The sequence below is a fragment of the Protopterus annectens genome, chromosome 8.part0 (genome assembly GCF_019279795.1).
Source record: "Protopterus annectens isolate FY-2018-M chromosome 8.part0, PAN1.0, whole genome shotgun sequence".
In the NCBI taxonomy this organism is placed as follows: domain Eukaryota; kingdom Metazoa; phylum Chordata; order Ceratodontiformes; family Protopteridae; genus Protopterus; species Protopterus annectens.
The window spans coordinates 80,460,786-80,484,125 of record NC_056741.1 but is presented as its reverse complement, the minus strand read 5'-3'; positions in this window follow the sequence as shown (position 1 = coordinate 80,484,125).

Below are 23,340 nucleotides of genomic sequence, written 5' to 3'. Positions count from 1 at the left end.
GATCTCTGAAGGCTAAGGTATTGGACGCATAAACTTTCTTCCCCAATCACTGAGCTACTCTTCTTTCACTGTCATTACGGACTGGATTTTTGTTTGGAGCCAAAGAGGACCCCTTCCTGTCCATGGACACCACAGCTGGATCAGCAGTTAAATTCTTGTAAAAATGCTGGAGTCCATGACCACTTAGAAAGAGTCAGGCTTCCTGTGAGCAGGGGTTTGGCAATCCAAATCTAAATATGTTACGGAGAATCCAACCAGCAATGCTTAAATAACTGGGAAACTAGCCAAGAGTTTAGGATTTGTAATCTTAGAAGTTCATTGCATCTATCCAAGGTCCTTAGATTCCCACATGAAGATTACTAGCTCTCCAAATGAGACAAAGGATAAAGTGTCCTCTGGGTCAAAGCCTAGTCTGGAAAACCCAATTCATCCATATCAGTCTGAAACTGGAAGGATAATTCCCTCTTCCTGCTTCCTGAGGTTTGATATGAGAGGCTGCATACTCTTAAAGAAAAATAAATCCTGAACTAGTCTCATCATAACCTGGGAGGGGAGGATGGGAGGAAGGCTGGGGTGAGGCCTGCCCATATCAGGTTGGTGTAAGATGGCAGTTATCTGAGGTTTCAGTATATTGAGTCTGCTCCTAGTGGTGGTGGCAACTTCTAAAGTCTCTGGTCACTGGTGATTTCTGGCAACTTAAATGTGGGAGCTTTGGACATCCCAGTATACAAGAGGAAAGCTTATGCAGCATTCACCTATTTATTGGAGTACCAGAAGAGATCCTCATACAACAGTCCAGAACAAAAGACGTCTGCAGCACTTTAGCTCAAGAGGTCATGCTTTTTTTCCATTATATTGGCCTCCAGAAGAGCATTGCCACAGACTTGGCCTAAGCTGGCAACTAAGACAGAGGTTGTAAAAATGCCACACTGGACCAATGCCCTTGAGCCTGGAGGTACTTTGGATATTAACTGGATAACACACACAAATTGTAGCAGTAACTAGTATCTTAAAGCCATTAAAGCATAGATAACTGCCTAAACACTCACCTGGACTCTAGAAACATGGCCAAGTCAACACACCGACAATACTTAATACCTGCATTAACTATAGACAATTCTTTCTCAGTTTGCAGCAAAAAGGTGAAAGATGTGATAGACGTCCCTCTAAAGGCATCCTATGGTCAGGTGAGGGGATATCTGCCTGTGAAATAGAGGGGAAGGGTAAAAATGTTCTGGAATTCAGGTTGGATCTCAGGGTCTTTGCAGCAGTAGTCCCAAGAGTCAGCAGTTCTTGGAATTCAGGTTGGACCTCGGGGTCTTTGCAGCAGTAGGCCCAAGAGTTAGCACTTCTTCAACAGTGGACAATATGAATAACATTGCATCTTTTTGTTTGTTTTCAGACAAGAACTGCATTACAAGAGATTATTGTAGCTGTTGAGATGATCAACAGCATTATTTCAAGTTAGGGAAGAACAAATGTAAATTAAGGCTGACAAATATGAAATTCACGTGTCCTACTGTCAGAAGTAAAACCTGATGCAGAGAAAGGCAGGGCAGTAGTGCAAATGCCAAACCCAAACGACAAACAGACATTTCTAGAAACAAAGCAGTTTCTTGCAGCATTTGTATCTAATATGTCTGAGATAATTATATGTCTAAGAAAGTAATCAAAGGAAAATTTAGCTTGAGGATGGTGTTATAACAGGAAAAAAGTTACACTTGCATCAACACTAGAACACTAGGATGTGAGTAAGCCAGCTGTGTTGTAAGATGCTAATCAGAATGTTGTAGGAACTATGATCAAGAAACCAGATCAGTTGCTTGCGGGTCAAGGATATTTACAGATGAAAAAAAGACATTCTCAGGCAGAAAAATGACAATTGGCAATAGCATATGAATGCCAGACATATCATGAATATTTCTATGGCAAAAAAAAAGTTAAGGTGGAAAGGCAGCAGCTTAGCTAGGGAGGGATGAAGCGGGTAGCCACCCGAGGTGCAGAGTATTACAGAGGTGAGACTGACAGAAACAAATTGGTGTTTAAGTTGAACATCAATGTTTGATGCTGGTGTTAAATCTGTGCTGAAGCATTTTAGTGCTCCAGGTTTGGCAGGCACAAAGTGTAGCAACTGCTTGCTAGATTAGCAAGCAGTTTGCTAATTTAAAAGAGAGAAGAGCTTTTTTTTTCCTTCAACTTAAAGTTGAGGGGGCACTAGATCGGGCTCTGGCATCAGAAGAGCTGCTACTCCCCTGTAGAAAGGGACCACAAATCTTTGCAGAGCACAGTCACAGGTTTGTAGGTTAGAAAGGGACCACTAATCTTTGCAGTCACAGGTTTGTAGGTTTGGTGAACAAGCTCAATGTTTATTTGACCTTTAAGAAGCTTGATGACCTAGATCTCATACTTTCCATGCAGCCACCCAATTCCATCTAGAAGACAGTGACTGATGGACACAGTTCAGTTGTGAGAAGCAGTTTATTCCACAGGCCCAAGAGTCTAAGATAATAAAGGTGCTGTTTAATGATAGGTTTGATATTTGAAAGTTATGCACTTACATAATAACATACCTCAAAGAAGAGGCTCATCCTCAGTAACATATAGAACCAGCTGCAGGCATTAGGATTGTTCAGCACTCCAAACTTTGCCAGGCTGTGGACCCCCTCCCTTTTATCCCAAGATGCTCCTCTCTTCTTACAGCACTCAGGCAACCCTACTAAGGCTAAACCTGAGATACAACACTAAGACCATAACAGTGAGTTGGGGAAAGTGCAATTACTGAGGATGGCGCACTCTCTACAAATCTACTAAGTACATAACTTACAAATCAGATAGTAATGGGGCCATCCTCAGTAACTCAAGCACAGTGTCCCACATTCTTCTAGAAGGGAGGTTTCTATGCCAAAATGTTCCAGAACACAATAGCTCTGAAGAAATCTCTGGATCTAGAAACTATATACAATTTGTAATGCTTTTCAACAGTATTCAGGGGCTCCCACACTGCTGCACTTGCTGAAAAGGAAGTGAGAGTCATTGTAGTCTGAAACGTGGGCATAATCTGACAACTGCTTGCCATGCACAAATATAACAAAACTGGCTGGAGAGAGAGAGAGAACACGCAACGTGGGAACTTACTGGTATTAAAGGAAATAAAACTAATATTGTTTCCTGATGCCCTTAGCCCTATCCAGGCAGTAGCACAGCTGCATGAAACACTGAGGCAGTGAAGCAGATATGCACTGTGATCTTTACTCAAGTGAAAAAGGCACACATAATTCACCAGATTAAGGCAAAACTCTGAAGCAATCCTTGGCATAAATAAAGGGATGGTACAAAGGGATACATGATCAGTGCAAAATATTCTGCTGAAAGAGCATGAAACTCAGAAATTCATCTAGTACATGTAATAACTGCAGTATTTTCCTGGAGAAACACTTAGTTCAAAGGTAGCCTACTCTAAGCCTCTCCTGGGTAAAATAAAGGGAGCAGAGAGTATCCGGCTCATGAAACCTTAAGAAGAAAGTGCCCCTTAAGAAGGTTTTGGAAATTTTCATTGAAGCCAAAAAACTGCATTTATGACTGTGTTGAAATTTGGAAATGCAGCTATATGAACCGCTGCCTAAGAGTCAATTTAGACTGAAAAAAGGACTAGCAAGATAACCTAATATGGCCAGAAATTAAAAAACAAAATGCAAGCTTTGCCCCCAGACAAAACATAAAAAGGGGCCCAGTCATCCCTGTACGTTTCTCTGATGCTGTGCGTCAGGAAAAAGTGATCCTTTATGAAAGAGATAGATCATGGAACTATAGAGCTCAAGTTGTGATATGCAGGTAATGATTGCTTGGGTGGGACTTGTCTGAAATTTAGGTAAGGCTTTGGAGGGTCTCAGAAAAAGTGGTACCTCCAAGCAGATCATGCAGTAGAAGGGAAAAACAGAAATGTGAGGGTCAAAAAGGGGCTAAGGGGAAACCAGAAATGTGAGGGCCAAAAAGGGGTGAAGGGGAAACCAGAAATGTGAGGGCCAAAAAGGGGTGAAGGGGAAACCAGAAATGTGAGGGCCAAAAAGGGGTGAAGGGGAAACCAGAAATGTGAGGGCCAAAAAGGGGTGAAGGGGAAACCAGAAATGCAAGGGCCAAAAGGGGGTGAAGCGGAAATCAGAAAGGTGAGGGCCAAAAAGGGGTGAAGCAGAAATCAGAAAGGTGAGGGCCAAAAAGGGATGAAGTGGAAATCAGAAAGTGAGGGCCAAAAAGGGATGAAGCAGAAATCAGAAAGTGAGGGCCAAAAAGGGGCTAAGGAGTAACCAGAAATATGATGGCCAAAAAGGGGCTAAGGGGAAACCAGAACTGTGAGTGCCAAAAAAGGCCTAAAGGGAAACCAGAAATGTGAGGGTCAAAAAGGGGCTAATGGGAGAACAGAAATGTGAGGGTTAAAAAGGGGACTAGGAAAATGACTTTTCAAAACAGCACTGCCCTCTGGATGAACTTCTTCAAAGGAAATGAAGTGTACAGGAGACCTATGGACCACACTATCTTTCAGATGTCTCCCCAGTGATGGGATTAAGGAGAACATTTATTGCACTTAGCATTAGAGAGACATACAAAAAAGTAGCAGCAGGGTTCTTTCCACCTACAGGGAAGCCTATGTGCTATGAATCCATAAGGAGAACTTCAATGAAAACAAAAATAAAGCCATAAGAACTAAAAACAAGTCACTGTGTTTGAGCAACAAATAGCAAACAAATTGCTTCAACAGTACATACGAAACAGAAATTGTCTTCTGAATAGACTCACTGTAATCCAAGACTGAACCTTAAATCAAGTCCAATGTAGTAGCCACAAAAAACACCAGCTGCTGTTACATTCCCACAAAATGGCTTTTACTGGAAAGGCTCACCCACACTCTGCTACACTATGCTGTGAGAGAAAGGTTAGTTTGCTTTTTATTTGTTGTATTTTGTATTACTTTATTGCCTTTTTCTATTTTGTATACTGTGATTTGTTTTCTTTACACTGTTTTACTTGTACTCTGCTTTTAACTGCATATTAAAACTTGAAAAGAGACCACAGCTCTGTCTCTTGAGTCAGACAGAAATTTTTCCTACCCTACCACCTGGTCACTGTTGTGTTCTTAAACACCACTGTATTTCTACTTGCCTGCCTCTTATGTTAATTTGGCCATATATCTCATTTCCTCTGTGCTTTTACTGGCTTGTGTAAGCACAAAATTATCATTTTGTGAAATCACCCCTTTAACTATTTAAATTTATTGGCCATCCTACTGTATTCCATAGTACCAGAATACAAAAGTGACCACCCCCTTTGAATCTATCTTTCTGTTTTAAAAATGTAACTCTCCACTAAAACTTAACTTTTTAGACAGGTAAAACTTAAGCTACTTACTTTCACATCTAACTCCTCTAGTGCACACTGCAGTGTTTAGGATAAACCATTTTTTTTTCATCTTACCTTTACCACCAGTTATTGGAGAACCCACATTCTGCCTCTCAAGAGTCATCTTGGAATTAGTGCTTCTGTTTTCTCTTGGTGAGAGAAGAGGTGCAATTACATTATTTCCTGGAGACTGCTGATCACCCAAAAGCTTAATAGCTGTTTTGTAGGTGACAGCTTGGAAACTGTGCTTATATTCTAATCCTGGTGAGAGTAGGAGCAGAGTGCATTGATTCTTGGTTGGAGAGTGTCTGTGCTTAACATACCTGATTGGTGTGGTTGCTAGTCGAGGCATCTACCAGAAAAAGGCTACAAGCCTGCAGACCCTGTGGCCTGCTTCTCTTCTTGGGATCGGTGCTGACATTTTGCTTTCTGGTGAGAGAAGAAGAAAATAGGTATTGTATCCCAACAGAGTGAAGCCATGCTGAGACCAGCATTAGTAGTAGCCAGGCAGTAGCCATTCATGCGACTCCCCTCTTTTCATCAATCTTGACAAGCTAATTCTTTATTTTTCAGGAAGTACTGCTTGATTTCTTTCTATTTTCAGAATATCTGCCTAAATACTTTATCCTTAAATTTTCAGGGTCTACATATTAGTTTCCCCTCAAGTGTTTGGCAGTGCTCTGTACAGACTCAGACACTTTGAGTGACATTTTTCCTGTAAAAGGAATATATAAGGAAACAGCTCCAGTACTTATAAAAATAAACGTGCAAACTGCTACCCAAAGGTCCACACCAAGAAAACCAGAAATGATCAGGAAAAAACAGCAAGATAGGACCACCCTGGCTCTAAAATCCAGTATAAATTTATTCACAGAAGTAAAACAGGATAAGCGCTTTCACGTGAACAACTCACACTTCATCAGATCTTACAAAAGAACAAACAACACAGTTTAAATACCAGTGTATTACCTCAATTGATTAAAATAACTAGCAGCAATTAATCAATTTAAATGGAACCAACTGGAACAAATTAAAAACAGCAAAAGCTAAAAAGTTTAAAGTGCAAAGTATAAGAACTGTCGGACAAGAACCGATTTCCTTCTTGACTTAATAACAAACTCATTTATTCACTTGGTCATTTAAGGGACCGTGCCTCCAGTGCAGGTTTTATGTTAACATAATTATTAAGTCCAGGATGAATGTGGGCACGTAATCTCAGAATCCATTTCAGCTCTATGGACTCCAGATGATTATTTAATTTACCCCCTCTCTTACTCTTATGTACAAGCTGTAGGACCATGACGCTAAAACTATGTAAATTAAAAGCAGCAACATGCTTTGCTAAGGATTCTGTAGGTGCATATTCTTCATATCATAGAGATGATTATATATCCTATCCTTCAACCTCCTAGAGGTCTTACCAACACAGAAGCAATCACAGCACTTACAGCTAGCAAGGTACACTAAATTGCTACTGTCGCAGGTGGCATTAAACCTGGGAAGAAACTTGAAATCCAGGACAGGGTGACTAAAAAACTGTCATGGATATCGCACTACACATGTTGCAGTGTCCACAAGGAAAGGTGCCAAGTCTTGAATCCCTCTCACTCATAGCATTACCCCCATGTTTGGTTTTGTCATTACACAAAAGTCGTTTCAAATTTAAGCTGTTTCTATAGACAAAACATGGTCTCTCCCCAACTATGCTGGCTATAATAGTAGTCACAGTAAGTACATGCCAGTTACATCTGACAATGTCCATCAAAACCGCATTGTCATTGGTATAGGTTGTTGTAAAGCAAAGCCTATTCCCCTTGTATTGTTTACCCATACCACATCCTGATAATCTCAAATTATCAAAAACTTCATTCCTAGCTCTATCTAGTATGGACTTACTATAACCCCTATCGTTAAACAAGTGATCTAAAAGATCCACTTGAACTTTCATATCATTAGGGTCCTTACATATTCTTTTAACCCTATGATATTGCCATTTAACTATATTTGAAAAAACAAACCTGGGATGCATGCTACCAAACTCCAAAAAACTATTCTTCCAACAAGGCTTGCGATAGAGGCTAGTAGTTATTGTGTCAAAATCATTCTTGTGCAAAGTGACATCTAAAATGTCCACACTAGTTATAGAAGATGCTATTGTGAATTTCAGAAAGTCAGTTGTCGATTCTAAGTAGTGAATAAACTCACATAGATCAAAATATTCCCCATCCCAAAACAAGAGAATATCATCAACAAACCGCCTGTACAGGTGAACATGCGAGTAATAGATACTGTCAAACAATAACCTCTTCTCCCAACAATAAACAACTAAATTAGCGTAAGAATTTGCGCATGGGGTGCCCACCATGGTGACACCCCATTGCTGCAAATAAAGTTTGCCATCAAACATAAAAACATTGTTAGACAGAACCATATCCAACAAAGTACATAGCAATATCACATTATTATTCGCCGTTATGTCCATGTCATTTAGTATCTCCCTAATAGCTTCTAGGCCATACTCATTAGGTATGGACGTAAATAAGTTTTTTACATCAAGTATTACTAATACACATTGAGGGGGCAAAGCTAGTGTGTATATCTATGTCATCCAACAACTGAATGGCATCCTTCAGAATAGTAGAGATTCCTTTTACTATAGGTCCCAATTTTTTCTCTATATAAACCAACATAGTTTGTCACCCATCCACCACCTGCAACAATAGGCCTCATAGGGATAAACTCAAAGACTTATGCACTTTCGGTAGGCCCTTAATGTGTGGAATAAAAGGATGTTCAACACATATATAACTATACAATTCAAAATCAATTTGCATGCACATTAATAAGTCATACAAACTATCCTGAACCTGTTTAACCAATTTCATAAACTGCACAACATCTAAAACACTATAGGTTTCTATGTCTTGTAACAACTCATACATAGCACCAACATAATCAGTATAGTTCATGAGCACAATCCCCTCACCCTTGTCAGCCATTCTAATCATCAAATCAGTATTATTCTGTAGACAACAGAGCCTCCCTTTGGCCAGCATTCAAATTAAAATAGGAGAATCTACGTGCATTCTTGTTATAAAAACGTTCATATATATCCCTCTCACAGGCTTTTATAAAACAATCAACATGTGCTGGTAATATGGGATTATAAAAACTCTTACGTCTCAATGAGCAACCCTGTCCAGTACATTCAGTAGTGTCTTTTAAATGCATTAGCTTCAACGCAACACTATGCCTGAACATCTTCAAATCTGTAAGCAACACAGTCACATCCATACCTGTCGAAGGGACAAAAGACAACCCTTTGTCCAACAAAGAAGACTCAGCAGAGGTTAGAATATGATTGGATAGATTAAATACTAGACTGTTCATTTCCTGTTTCACCAATGCATCTTGCTGCCGTCCTCTGAATACTTCCTCTTGTGTCGGCCCAGACTGCTCAACCTCGTTTGGGATGCTGTACGTGCCTTCACTGGCAATGGCAAAAAATGATCCATGTTCAGCAATGATAACACTTTGGGTCTAGCACCAGGATCAGAAGCAGGATTATGTAAAGCCTGCTGGACATGTCTGACCCTGTGTCAGGTCAGGTGAAAGTTCCAAACGCTCAACCAAAACATTGCTATCAGCAACAGTTACCGACTCAGTCAAAACAGAAGTGAGAGCCGACACCGGCTGAAAAGCCGGTAAATTATTATGCAAATCACCATTCCCAACTGAGTCAGGAACCAAGCTTACAAGTAGTTGTATCCACATCAGCATTTAATGATGATCTGCAAGGGCATGGAATGCATTATCATGGGACTTAAAAACAAAGACATTGCCAACCTTCAAACACTGGTCCTCACCCACTTTGGGTTTGTGAAGGGCCGATCTTGTCTCCTGAACCTGACCTGACTGACTTCTTCAAATCAGTCTCCAGAGCTGTGGACAAGGGTAAGGTGGTCCACACAGCCTATCTGGACCTCGCCAAGGCCTTCAACACCATCCCCCACTCTGGAATCATAGATAAACTTACTAAGCTGGGCATAAATCCCTATGTCACTCGATGGGTTGCCAACTGGCTTACTGACAGAACCCAGACTGTAAAAGTAGCTGACTCCAAATCCAGCTCCAGACAAGTGGAGAACCTCAGGGTTCAGTCCTGGGACCACTCTTGTTTGGCATCTACTTCTCTGAAGTACAGGCCAACACTAAGGGACTCTGGCTAACAAAGTTCACAGATGACTGCAAACTGGGAGCCATTACTGAATCCCCAAATGATGTGGATATTCCACAAAAGGGCCTTACAGAAACAGATGCCTGGTGCCAGAGCCATGAGCTCAAGCTTAATGCCAAGAAATGTATAGTTATCCCCTTTGGAAAAAAACATGTACCCATGAATTACCACATAGGTGGCAGTACACTAAACATCAAAAGTGTGATGAGAGACTTAGGGACACAGGTGGACAGTGATCTCACCTTCGATAACCACATCATCACAACAGTCAGGAAATCCTTCTATGTGGCACACCTCATGACTAAGGGCTTTTCATCCAGAAAAAAGGAGGTCATTGTCCCACTGTACTCATCTCTCACTAGACCCATTATAGAGTATAATGCCCCATTTGGTATGTACCTCACAAGACATCTGCAACAGCTGGAAAGGTCACAGAAATACCTCACTAAAAGAATTTCAGGCCGAAAGCAGATGCCATATGATGACCATCTAAAAAAAAAAAAAACTCCAGCTATACTCTGTGGCATATCGTCTACTCAGAGGCGATCTCTGCTTAACATACAAGGCCATGTCAAACCCTGAGCTGTTGGACATGCTCCACTTAAAGAAATCCCAATCCCTCAGAGCCACATGCTCCAGGGATCTAAACCTTGTCATCACAATGAACAAAACATGCTGGAGGGATAGGTTCCTGACCCAGAGACTCTCCATACTCTGGAATAGACTGCCCATACATGTCAAGCAGAGTGACTCCTTGGCCCTCTTCAAAAGGAACCTTGATGATTGGATGGGAGATAAGAAATTCACCCTGGGGATCATGTCAGTCACCCTGCTAGACAGGGGTCCAGGGAAGTAAATATTGTGGGAAGAAATACCCAGGGAATTGTTATGGCTAGGCTTTTATAGGCCCTAGGGCCAATAGCCTAGTACCAATCTATGAACCTATTCCTTGGCCGAAGACATTACCAAGGCTACAGTCTTTAAAATCACATTGTAATTTACGTTGCTTAGTTTGTTGTAACCTACTGCTGTACAATGAAACATTCATGTAGGTATTAACTAGCATGCCCATACATACATCACTGTTGTAGCGGCAAGACAGACCTTTGTGTAAATCCTCTACCTTTTTGTTTAATTCTTCCTCAATGGGGCCAAAGTATTCAAACAACAACTTCATGTATTTGTAACCCAGTTCAATGTTCAGTTGTTGCCACCTTTTTAACAGCTCAGGATGGGTGACTCCATACATCGGCATACACAAAACCCTCATCCCACGTGGAACAACATGAAAGTGAATACTAGCTTCCAAATGCCAATGCTGCCAAGCTAGCCTCTGTAATTTATATAAATAATTTTCAAGCTCTTTTAACAGGGCACTAAACTCTTGAATATTGTCAGCAGTACCTGTGAGCAAAGATGAAGGCGGATGCTCCAAATCCAAACTCAGTAGGGGATTATTCTGCTGCATAAAGATGTTATTCCATTTCATCTGTATATCCATTCTTACAGGATTGTAATCCATCTCCAGAGATGTTGTTTCGGCCATGTGGCTGCTGTAGCACCAGATAAAGACAGCAAATATAAAAATAAACGTGCAAACAGTTACCCAAAGGCCCACACCAAGAAAACCAGAAATGATCAGGAAAAAACAGCAAGATAGGACCACCCTGGCTCTAAAATCCAGTATAAATTTATTCACAGAAGTAAAACAGGATAAGCGCTTTCACGTGAACAACTCACCCTTCATCAGATCTTACAAAAGAACAAACAACACAGTTTAAATTCCAGTGTATTACCTCAATTGATTAAAATAACTAGCAGCAATTAATCAATTTAAATGGAACCAACTGGAACAAATTAAAAACAGCAAAAGCTAAAAAGCTTTAAAGTGCAAAGCATAAGAACTGTCGGACAAGAACCGGTTTCCTTCTTGACTTAATAACAAACTCATTTATTCACTTGGTCATTTAAGGGACCGTGCCTCCAGTGCAGGTTTTATGCTAACATAATTATTAAGCCCAGGATGAATGTGGGCACGTAATCTCAGAATCCATTTCAGCTCTATGGACTCCAGACGAAACAGCTCCAGTACTTAGTAATGACAAACCCTCTAGGCATGTCTAAAGTTCAGTTCCCTCTGCTTTCTCCTATTAACCTGGTGAACTTGGGCATTCTGAGGCAGTGTAGCAACTGCCTCTTGTACACAGACAACTCTCTCCTCTTGCCTCCCAACACTCAGACATGTGAGAGATGCACTTATATATCCAAATTGGAAGTCATGTACTCTCAAGTCAAGACATGAATAGATGGTCAAGAGGAGAATGTCAACACCTGCACCACACCACATGGAACACATAGCCCCCCAGAACACCCACCATCACAGCTCTCACATAAAAACACAAATCACACACCCACCTTCATGGAGGCTCTCAATAGAAATCTACCCAAACAGCAGACACCTCAAAGGCAGAAACACACTCGACCACCACAACACACACATCTAAACAGTGTGCCCCTCAACCTAAGCCCCTAAGGCAAAACAGGTTGCCCAATACACTAATCATAGGTGACTTGATAATGAGGCACACTGATGCCCCACTTACTAGGTTGAATAAGGAGAAGGTAACAGTCAGCTGTCTTATCAGGAGCCAGAATCCAACACATAACACACTCACTCAGGTCACTCCACAACAAGTACAAGTATGATTCTGTCACGGACCATGTGGGTGTGAATGACCTGAGAGGCACCTCCCTGGACTACATGAAGAGAGACATGGAGGAGGTCTCAGATTATATGGCCCAGGCAGGTATGACCCTAGCCCTGCGCAGCATCCTACCGTCACCCAGAATGATTCTGCAGTACAAGCAGAAAATGATTGACTTCAACAATTGGCTAAGTTTCTGGTGTCATTCTAAGGGGATCCAGTATCTGTCTGCTTGGGATAACATGATTGACAGACCTCAATGATTGCCAGAGATGGTCTGCGTCTGTCCCCCCTGGGTTTCTGGATACTGGGTAATCCTATACTGCCTTTTTAGTCGATGTTCCAAAGACCAAATTGCATTTATTTATATCTGTTGTGATGGCAATCTGAGGGTTATGCTACTCAATGCTAGAAGTCTAAATCTCAAGATGCACTTGCTTGAAGCACTCCTCAAAATAGAGAACATCGACATTTGTGCTGTAACAGAGACCTGGTCTAAAGCAGCAGAAAGCACCCCTGCACTACCAGGCTATAATTCATTCCACACCTCTCGGCCCCAGATCATGGACCAAAGCGCCAAAGGTGGTGGTGTCTCCATATTCATAAAGGATATGCACACCTCCAGAATAGTAGCCCAGCATAACGCATCTCAGATACTTCAGGTACAACTAACACCAGATAAGACAGCAATTTAGGTCACAGCCTGCTATAGGACCCCAAACATGTCCCAAGAGTCTTACTCCATGTTCCTAAGCACCCTAGAAACTATTAGGATCCAACCCAACACTCTCATACTAGGTGACTCCATCAACTGGGAAAACTACTCAAGCACCAATACACTGGCCCAACGCTTCCTAGAATTCATCAATTCCAGTGCCTTGGACTAGCTCATTCTTACCCCCACTAGAGGAAGCAACAATCTTGACCTGGCTGTTACTACCATGGGCAACCATTACTCTACACCAATAGTCTATTACTCCCTGGTTAGATCCAACCACAAATTAATCATCATGGAAATCCACATCTCACCCACACTCGCTGCAAAGGTAACCACCATGAAAAACATCTCCAAAGTGGACTTTAGGGTCCTAAAACAGAGGTGGCTAACTTCACAGCACCCATGTCAATGGAAAATAGATGCATGACTGCTGAATCATACACCAATGCACTGTACAAACACGTACATAAATGCATGGAACTAGCCATACCCAACAGAACCAAGACGCTCTCCTCCAAAAAAAGGAAGCTAATCTGGTGGTCCCCTGCCATTAATAAACTCTACAACAGAAGGAAGAAACTGTTGCAGAAAAAGGTGAAGTCCCAAGGCTGGAAAAACTTCCTTATTAGCCTCAACAAAAAGTTGACATCCCTCATCAAAACCTCTAAAGCCAACTATGAAGGCAGAATTGTGGCAGACACTAAAACCACCACAAAGCAGTCTACAGTTATATTAAGAATCTCCATGGCAATAGCCAGGTTTTCTCTGAGTTAATGCACAATGGTACCTCCTATACTGAGCCAACATATATTGCCAACATACTGGCTGACAGATTCATTGCCAGCTTTACCCCTTTCTCCCCCCCAAAGGACCAATCACAACACCGGAGTAATGCCAGGCACCCAGCATTACTGCAGCACAGGTTAAAGCTGCATTATCCAAGGCCAAGAATACAGCTTCCATGGGACCCGACAATATCCCTGGATGTGTTCTACATGAACTACAAAGTGAACTGGCACCACATTTGTGTGCCCTGTTCAGTCACAGCCTCACCTCTGGCTTTCTCCCTCCCGAATGGTGCACTTCTACAGTCATCCCACTACTTAAAGGGGGAGCAACTTCAGATCCTGGGAAATATCACCCCATTAGCCTGACAAGTCTGATATGTAAGGCTATGGAGACCATCATCATGGACATAATTAACAAGGATATAGGGAATCTCCAAACTCTATATCCCATGCAATTTGGTTTTGTGAAAGGTAAATCATGCCTACTCAACCTGGTTGACTTCTTTGAGTTCATCACTAGAGCTGTGAATGAGGGCAAGGCAGTTCATACAGCCTACCTCGATCTGGCCAAGGCCTTTGATACCATTCCCCACTCAGGAATTATTAATAAACTCACCAGACTAGCCATCAGCCTCTCTATCTCTAGGTGGGTTGCAAATTGGCTCACAGACAGAACCCACAGTGTGAAAGTAGTGGACCCCAAGTCAGACTGCCAACCAGTCCTGTGTGGAGTCCCACAGGGATCAGTCCTGGGTCATCTCCTGTTTGGTATCTACTTCTCAGAAGTCCAGGCCAACACAGAGGGACTCTGGCTGACTAACTTCATAGACAACTGCAAGCTAAGCACCATTATTAACTCTCCAAGTGATCTAGACGTCTTACAGAAAGGCTTCACTGAGACCAATGACTGGTGTCAAAATCATGGCCTTAAACTTAATGCCAAAAAATGAATAGCCACCCCCTTTGGGAAAAACTCAGTTCCCACTAATTACCACATTGATGGTAGCCCACTGAACACTGAAAGCATTATAAGAGATCTGGGGACACAGGTTGACACAGCAACCTCTCTGTCGACCACCACATCACCACTGTAGTCAGAAAGTCCTTCTATGTGGCCCATCTCATTACCAAGGGTTTTACATCCAGGAAGAAAGAGGTTATCATCTCTCTACTCTTCCCTCATTAGGCCAACCATCATGTATAATGCCCCATTTGACATGTACCTCACTAGACACATGCAACAGCTGGAAAGGCCTAGGCCTTAAACATGTCTTACATGGACAGACTCAAAAAACTCCAGATATTCTCTGTCTCATACCATTTACTAAGAGGCAATCTCTGCTTGATTTACAAAGCCATGTCTGACCCAGCTCTGTTAGAAATACTACATCCAAAGAAATCCCAGTCCCTCTGCACCACACACTCCAGAGATCTCAACCTCATTACCACAATCAATAGAACATGCTGGAAGGACAGGTTCATAACCCAAAGACTCCCCATGCTCTGGAATAGACTTCCCAGACATGTCAAGCAGAGCACCTCACTGGCCCTCAAGAGCAATCTTGATGAGTGGATTGGGAAATAGAAAGTTCACCCTGGGGATCACTCCAGTGGCTCTACTTGTTAGAGGCACTGGAAACTAACATTGGGTGGCACGATGTCAGGGCACTTCTATGGGCTAGGCTTGTAAAGGCTCCAGAGCCAATAGCCTAGTACACACCTATGAACCTATGTTGTAGATCCACCAATGATGAAAGGAAAGCCACCAACAAATGATCCAAAGTCCATTAAAACAGAACTTTATTAACACCACCAAAAAGTAAAATAAAGTACGGCTCAGTCCTGGGACCTCTCTTGTTCGGTATATATTTCTCGGAGGTACAGGCCAACATGGAAGGACTGTGGCTGACCAAGTTCGCAGATGACTGCAAACTGGGCACCATAATCGACTCTCCAGCTGACACAAGCATCCTCCAAAAGGGCCTCATAGAAACAGACGACTGGTGCCAGAGCCATGGGCTCAAGCTAAATGCCAAAAAGTGTATAGTCATCCCCTTTGACAAAAACAAAGTGCCCACAAATTACCACATAGGTAGTAATCCATTAAGTACAGAAGAAGTAATTAGGGACCTGGGGACCCAAGTTGATAGCAATCTCTCATTTGACAACCACTTGGCCAAAGTGGTTAGAAAAACATTTTATAAAGCCCACCTAATCTGACCCTGTTCTGACCCTAACTACTCCCTCGTCCATTCCATTAGCCCACTCCTTACACTCTGTCCAGACTCACTCCACCTCACCTTCTACTACTTACACTTCACTCTTATTGCTTCTCTGATAGTCTCTCGCTCATCTTCTGCTGTTGGGCTGAACCCGCTCCTCATGGCTCACTCCGCTCCCTACCCTGCCCCTAATCCCACCCGCCCTAGCACCTCTACATTTATCCCTCCAATAATCCACTCCCACTTCCATTCTACTCCAATCACTACTCAGCTCTCTAACCACACCTTCCCTCCTTTCCCGCCAAAAATAACTATTTCTCCTCCTCATTCTAATCTAATTAACCAATCGTACTCCATTCCCCTCTACTAGACCACACCCTCTCTAGCTAATACCACTCTCCTTTCACATCTAACAAATCATACACTCTCTCTATATAACACTATCTCCCTTACACCAACATCAATATTCTATCACTGTGCTACTATTACTTTTCACAACATGCTCTCTAAATACTCCTCCATCTTCCCTTCACTATTACTTCTCCTCTCCTTATCTTACTTACACCATCTCTCTCAACCTACTATTTGCTTCAACTCCCATTCCTTTCATATAACTAACCACCACAATTCACCTCCACTGCAATCATACTCTCCCATCTCCTCCTATCTTTATCACTCATCACACAATCTCAATTCCTATAGGCACTAGCATATCCCTACACTTCACAACAAACCCCAATCTCACAACCCTGCTGTCTATTAACCTAAACTATTACATACAACACCTGATCAGTACTCTCTTATCAGGTGACATCCATCCCAACCCAGGCCCTGCCACATCAACCAGCACAACTAAATCCTTACTATTCACCTCATTAAACTCACAAAGTATCATTAACAAAGTCCCCAACCTTCATGTTCGGCTTATACACAACAAACCTGACATCTTGACTATTTCTGAGACTTGGTTAAAACCACATATTAAGGACTCTGAAGTAGTTCCCCCAAACTACTCCATCATAAGAAAAGACAGACCTCTCAAAAAAGGCGGAGGAGTAGCCCTTATATATTCCTCCTCCCTAGTAGTTTCCCCCTACAATAAACCCATCCCACACTTCAACAACGCTGAACTTCTCCTTACTATATTACAAATCAATAACCACAAACAAATATGTATAGCCTCCCTCTATATCCCTCCAGGTGACAATATCTCTACACTCGAACTTATCCTCTCTTGGCTATCCAGTAACATTAGCAATGAAACCATAATCCTTGGAGACGTAAACATTAACTGGACCCTTATCCAAGCTCCTTCAAACAACACTAATATCAACCTCTACCATTTCTCACAACTGATAAACATGCCTACTCACCCAGCTAAAAACCCCTCTAATGGGAGTATACTGGACTGGATCCTAGTCTCCCACCCCCATTACTTTACCAAAAGTGGCATCCTTCCCGACCTACTAGGTGACCACTTACCCACCTTTACCCACCAACTTCCAACTATCCTTCAACGGACCCACAACATCATTACTATCCGCAACCAAAAAAACTTCAACCCAATAACCTTTTCAAACTCACTAAATGCTGTAAATTGGACATGTCTGAAAACATTACCTCTAGACAACGCAGTCTCATTCTTTAACTCTACATTCTTAAAATTACTAGACTCACAAGCTCCCCTACGGACTAAGAGAATAAAAACCAAATCAGCCCCCTGGCTATCTAAAACTACTCTATCCTTCATGAGACAAAGAGACAAAGTATGGGCACGCTACCAAAAACACAAGACAACCCCTCTCCTCAACGAATACAAACTGCTCCGCAATAAAGCTAAGAAACTTATCTCTTTTGATCGACAAAACTATTTCTTTACACTCCAAAACCAAAACAAAAACAACCCTCAAAAATTCTGGAAAGGAATCTCCACTCTCCTCCACCCCAGCAAACCAGATACTCCCACCCCAGATCCAAATGCTCCAGAACTAGACTTAGCCACCCAATTCAATTCCTTCTTTATTGACTCTATTTCAAAACTAACCTCTTCATTCTCCACCTCCTCCCCATCTTCTAATACCCCATCACTCATCCCCACAATCCCTCAATCAACTCCCGACTTCCAATCCACTAATACCTCTTCCACACAAATTCGACCCTCACCCATACCACCCCAAAATTCAACACCACACAAATGCACTATCTTCACTTTAAATCCCATCCCTACTACTACTATTAAGAAACTCCTCCAGAAACTGAAACCATGTACCAATGCTCCTGATAATATCCCTTCTTACTTTCTCAATATAGCTGCCGAAAGTCTGGCCTACCCAATTAGCATCCTGATTAACCATTCCCTACTAGAAGGCACTGTTCCCCAAATTTGGAAACAAGCCTTTATTATACCATTACACAAAGGAGGTAACAATAATTCCACAACCAATTTCAGACCCATAGCCATCCTGTCCCCCATTTCAAAGATCCTTGAAAAATGTGTGCAAATCCAACTCCTCCCTCATCTCCTAGACAACAACCTTATACCCCCACACAGCATGGCTTCAGACCTAATCACAGCACCATGACTGCCATTCTCTCTTTCCTGGAAATAGTAAATAAAGCTCGAGACTCTGGACAAATTGTTTCCACCTTACTCCTCGATCTTTCCAAAGCCTTCGATACTATCTCCCACAACCTGCTCCTAACTAAACTCTCAAAACTCTACCTATCCTCCTCCTCTCTGAACTGGTTCTCCAGCTATCTCTCCAACAGAAAACAAGCTGTAAAATGGAAAAAAGCAACTTCCTCCTTCCTAAACACCCCTACCGGAGTCCCACAAGGCTCCATATTGGGCCCTCTTCTCTTTAACATCTTTATCAATGACTTCCACAAATCTATCCCCTTCTCTAGCATTATCCAATATGCAGATGATTCTACTATCATTTGCTCTGCCTCTTCTATCTCCACCCTACAAAAACTCACTCAAGACACCTTCTCTGCCACAGAGCAATGGATGCTTTGTAATCATCTAGCTCTCAATGCCACCAAGACCAAATTAATGTTATTTACTCCCTCCAAACTCCCTCCCCCCAACATAAACTCACTCTTAGTTACCAGTCAAAACAACTCTCCCCTTGAAATAGTGTCAGAGACCAAACTTCTTGGGGTCCTTATTGACAACCAACTCAAATTTAATTCCCACCTACTAAAGAACATCAAAACACATCAAAACTTGGCATGCTATATAGACAAAATGCCTACCTCACACCTACCACTAAAATCACCCTAGCTACTTCCTTCCTCATTCCCTCCCTCCTCTATGGTGCCCCACTACTTACTAATCTTCAGTGCTCCTTAAAAAAACAGCTCACCTCTTGTTATAACAAAATTGCTAGATTCGCTACCACCCATAAGGCTTCCACTCACCACTGTCTCTCCCTCCATAAACTAAAATGGTTAGAACTTCCCAACTATCTTGCTTATACTCAACTAAATCTAGCCCACAAGCTTATTCTAAACCCCTCAAACTGTCCCTCCCTCTCCTCTGCCTTTAAAATGCACCATCCAAATAGAGCTCTAAGGTCTAATAATCAAAATCTACTAGAGGTTCACAAACCAAATCATCCCCCAGGCAAAACCTCCTTTCCTTCAGCCTTGCTCCTCTGAACTCCCTACCACCAAACATCCGCACTACTTCCAACCACTCTGCCTTCAAGAAGTCACTTTTCTTACACCTAGCATCTCAATGGGAATGCTCTTGTACCCACCCCACATAACCAACTCTACCTTCCCTGTACTAGCACTCCACTCTAATTATCTACTGTCTGTTCATTAAAATTTATTTATGTTTTTTGCTTTTATTCCCTCATTGCCTGTACCAAGATGGTCACTGTCAAATGTTAATTACATTTATGTTTTGTTTTTGTTCTTTTTACTATGTACCTTTATAATTACTGTAATGTACATTTTTCTTTTTGGAGCTCATACTCCCTCATTGTATGTGCCTATATATTTACTGTAATGTACATTTATTTTTCTTTTTGGAGCTTTTCTCCCCAGGACTCCATTGAAAACGGGTTCTTCAATGGCCCAATGGACTATCCTGGTAAACCAACTGCAATAAATAAATAAATAAATAATCATGAAAGGATTCACATCTAGATTAGGGGAGGTCATCGTGCCTCTTTACTCATCCCTCATCAGGCCCATAATCGAGTACAATGCCCCTTTTGGGATGTACCTTACCAAACATCTGCAGCAACTGGAAAGACCCCAAAAGTACCTCACCAAGAGGATCAAAGGGCTCAAACAGATGCCATATGCTGCCCGGTTAAAGAAACTCCAGCTCTACTCAGTGGCATACCGCCTGCTTAGAGGCTTCCTGTGCCTGACATATAAAGCCATGTCATATCGAAACCTCTATGTTTCTTCTTTCGGATGTGAGGATGATGCGGCGTGGCATCTGTCACCCCATTGATCGCTAGGGTTGATTCGGCTGATCTGGCTGCGTAGATGGGTGTCCCCTTCCTCCTCACCGCTCCATGTACGTTACTCCTGATGCCCTGCGCTCAGTTGAGTAGCTTGGCTGTTCATCATTCTTCAACGCTCCTGGGTGTAGAGTCAGCTTCGCTCCCTGCCGTTATTGGCCATAAGCCAATTGGTGGGATAAAGTGGGGAAGTCAAAGCTACCGAAGAAGAAGATGCACATCCAAGTTCGGCACTGCACGTGGCAGTCTGCCTTTGTTTTGGTGGGAGGATGGCATAATGGTTAAGGTATTTACCTTAAAGACACAAGGTGCAGGGTTTGATTCTCACATGGGATAACTGGCTAGGCTTCAAATGGCCCAAAAGGGCAGTTAACCTAGTACTAACCTATGAACCTAACCTATGACCTATGATTGGGATATGCAGGTAAGCCTCCTTTAAATCTAGATTTGCCAACCAGGCACCTTTGCCTAGCATAGGAAGTAACTGAAGAGTCAGCATCTTGAATTTTGGAATGTCCAGAAATGTGTTCCAGAATTGGACGCCATGATTTGCCTTTTCTTTGTACCAGGAAAGGTCTTGAATAGAAACCTTGTCCCTTTCCCTCTTCTGGTACTAGTTGAATAGCCCCATGCTCATGAGGGAAAGTACTTGTTTCTGGGCCTCTTGCCCACTGATTTGGGTGCAGGTCTGGCCATCCATTTGGAGCTGGCAACATGTGGAAATGAAATCTGTATCCCTGGGATACTATATTTAAAATCCATTTGTCCTGGGTTATAAGCTGCCAGTTTTTTGCATGAAGAGCCAGTTTTCCCCCCAAAGGGGCGGCTAAGTGCTTGGTAAGTGTAGAGGGAAGTCATTGAGACTGCTTACCATAGGGAGGTGTCTTGTTGTTTCCAGATTTTGAAGAGGAGGTACCCCATTGCTTTGTTCTGAAAGTCCCTTGGGACTGAAACCTGGTGCCTTTGGAATGTCTGGGTTTGACTTGAGTGGCTCTCGAAGGAACTGGAAAGGACCAGTTCTTAGTAGGGCCAGTGCCTATTAAATCTCGGAGGTTGCACTTGTAAGAAATATTTCACAGTTTGCATAGATTTAGCTTTATCTTCCATCTTTTTTAGAACTTCTTCAGCCTTATTACCAAAGAGATGGTCCTGTTGTAAAGGAACATCCAACAATTTTGCTTTAACATGATCAGACAGATATTGCTCTTTGAGCCAAGCATGCCTTCTTAGCACAGACCCAGTTACAGCAGCCCTGCAAGAGGCCTCCAAAGAATCAAAACCACATTGCAAAGCATGTTTTCCAACTTGTTCAGCTGAATGCAATAGATCCTGTAAACCTTTATTTTCCACACAGTCAGAAATAAACATCAGTTTCTGTTTAAGCAGTCTCATGATATGCTGCTGATATTTTAGCTTATGGAATTGACAGTTTAAAGCCATGATTGCCAAGAAGTGTAGACCTTCTTACCCAATCTATCTAGCACCCTGGAATCTCTATCAGAAGGGGTAGGATTTTTAGCAGTAGAAGCCTTAATGCCCTTGGGGCCCTGAGAAATGGTTTCAGGATCAGCAAGAGGATTTTTGAAAAGGAATTTGTGGGACTCAGGAACCCTGTAGTATCTGGCTCTGTCTGGCTTACAAGGAGCTGGAGGCAGAGAATCAGGTGCCATACTAGATTCTGAAAACATCAACAATGTCTACAACAGAAGGTATAGCCAACGGCCTATGCTGAGGAAGAAGAAGAAAATCTCTAAGCCTCTTTTTAGATTCAGAAAAATCCTGACTTTCCCAGTGGAAATGTTCCCTTAAGGTATGTAAAGTTTCCCCAAAAGAAAAATACTCAGGGTGAGAAGCAGAAGGAATGGAATCCTCTGCATCAGAGTCCTCATAAGTAGGTATAGGCAATTCCTATTCATTAGAAGAGTCAGAAGAAATAGAATCCTGTTCAGAAGATTCATAGTCAATTTCTTGCCTAGGCCTCTTAGAAGGTGGGGGGGGGGGGGATTGGCTACCCCTGATTAGAATAATTAAATCTTCAGCCATTTTGATCATTTGTTTTTTAGGCATAGGGGTCTACACATGTGGCCAAGGCGTCAGTTTTTTAGACATAGTTCGAGATTCTGGCCTTAATATTGAAGATGGCATTGGTTTAATATGCAAATCTGTAGGCCTGAATACACCCTCAGAAGCCGGTGCCTACACAGCAGCTCCAGACCCATCCAAGGTAGAGACATCCGCGGGTTCCATAATTGAAGCATCTTGCGACATATAAGACTCCGAATGGGTCTCAGTAGAGGCCTGTGAATCAGAAGTAGTGGGTATCAAGGGGGCTGCGAAAGCACCTCACTGAGTACTGGCGAACTGGCGACTGGCTTAGGAGAAGTGTCGTTGCAGTTTTGGACCTCAATAGCCTATCTCTGTCTTTTTCTTTTAATTTTTTAGGTATTCCGGTAGTTGGATTGCTAACCAACATCATTTCTGGATAATTAAAGTGTGAGCCAAAATATTTAGAAGCAAAAATGTACAGCGTTGATTAAATAAAGCACAGAAATGACAGCAGGGTACATCGTGGTCAGGGCCTAGGCAAGGAATACAGTACAAATGAAAATCCTTATGAGGTATTTGCTTCCCACAAGTAATACAATTAACTTTTACTGACATCGGTAAGGAGCAAGAAAATGTTTCCCCACCGGGGTACTTAGCTTTTAGTTGATTACTTCGGATTTGAAACTCGAAAATGAAAATTTCAGGAGTCAGCTGACCGGCACTTGCGAGGTCAGTCTGGAGCTAGAAGA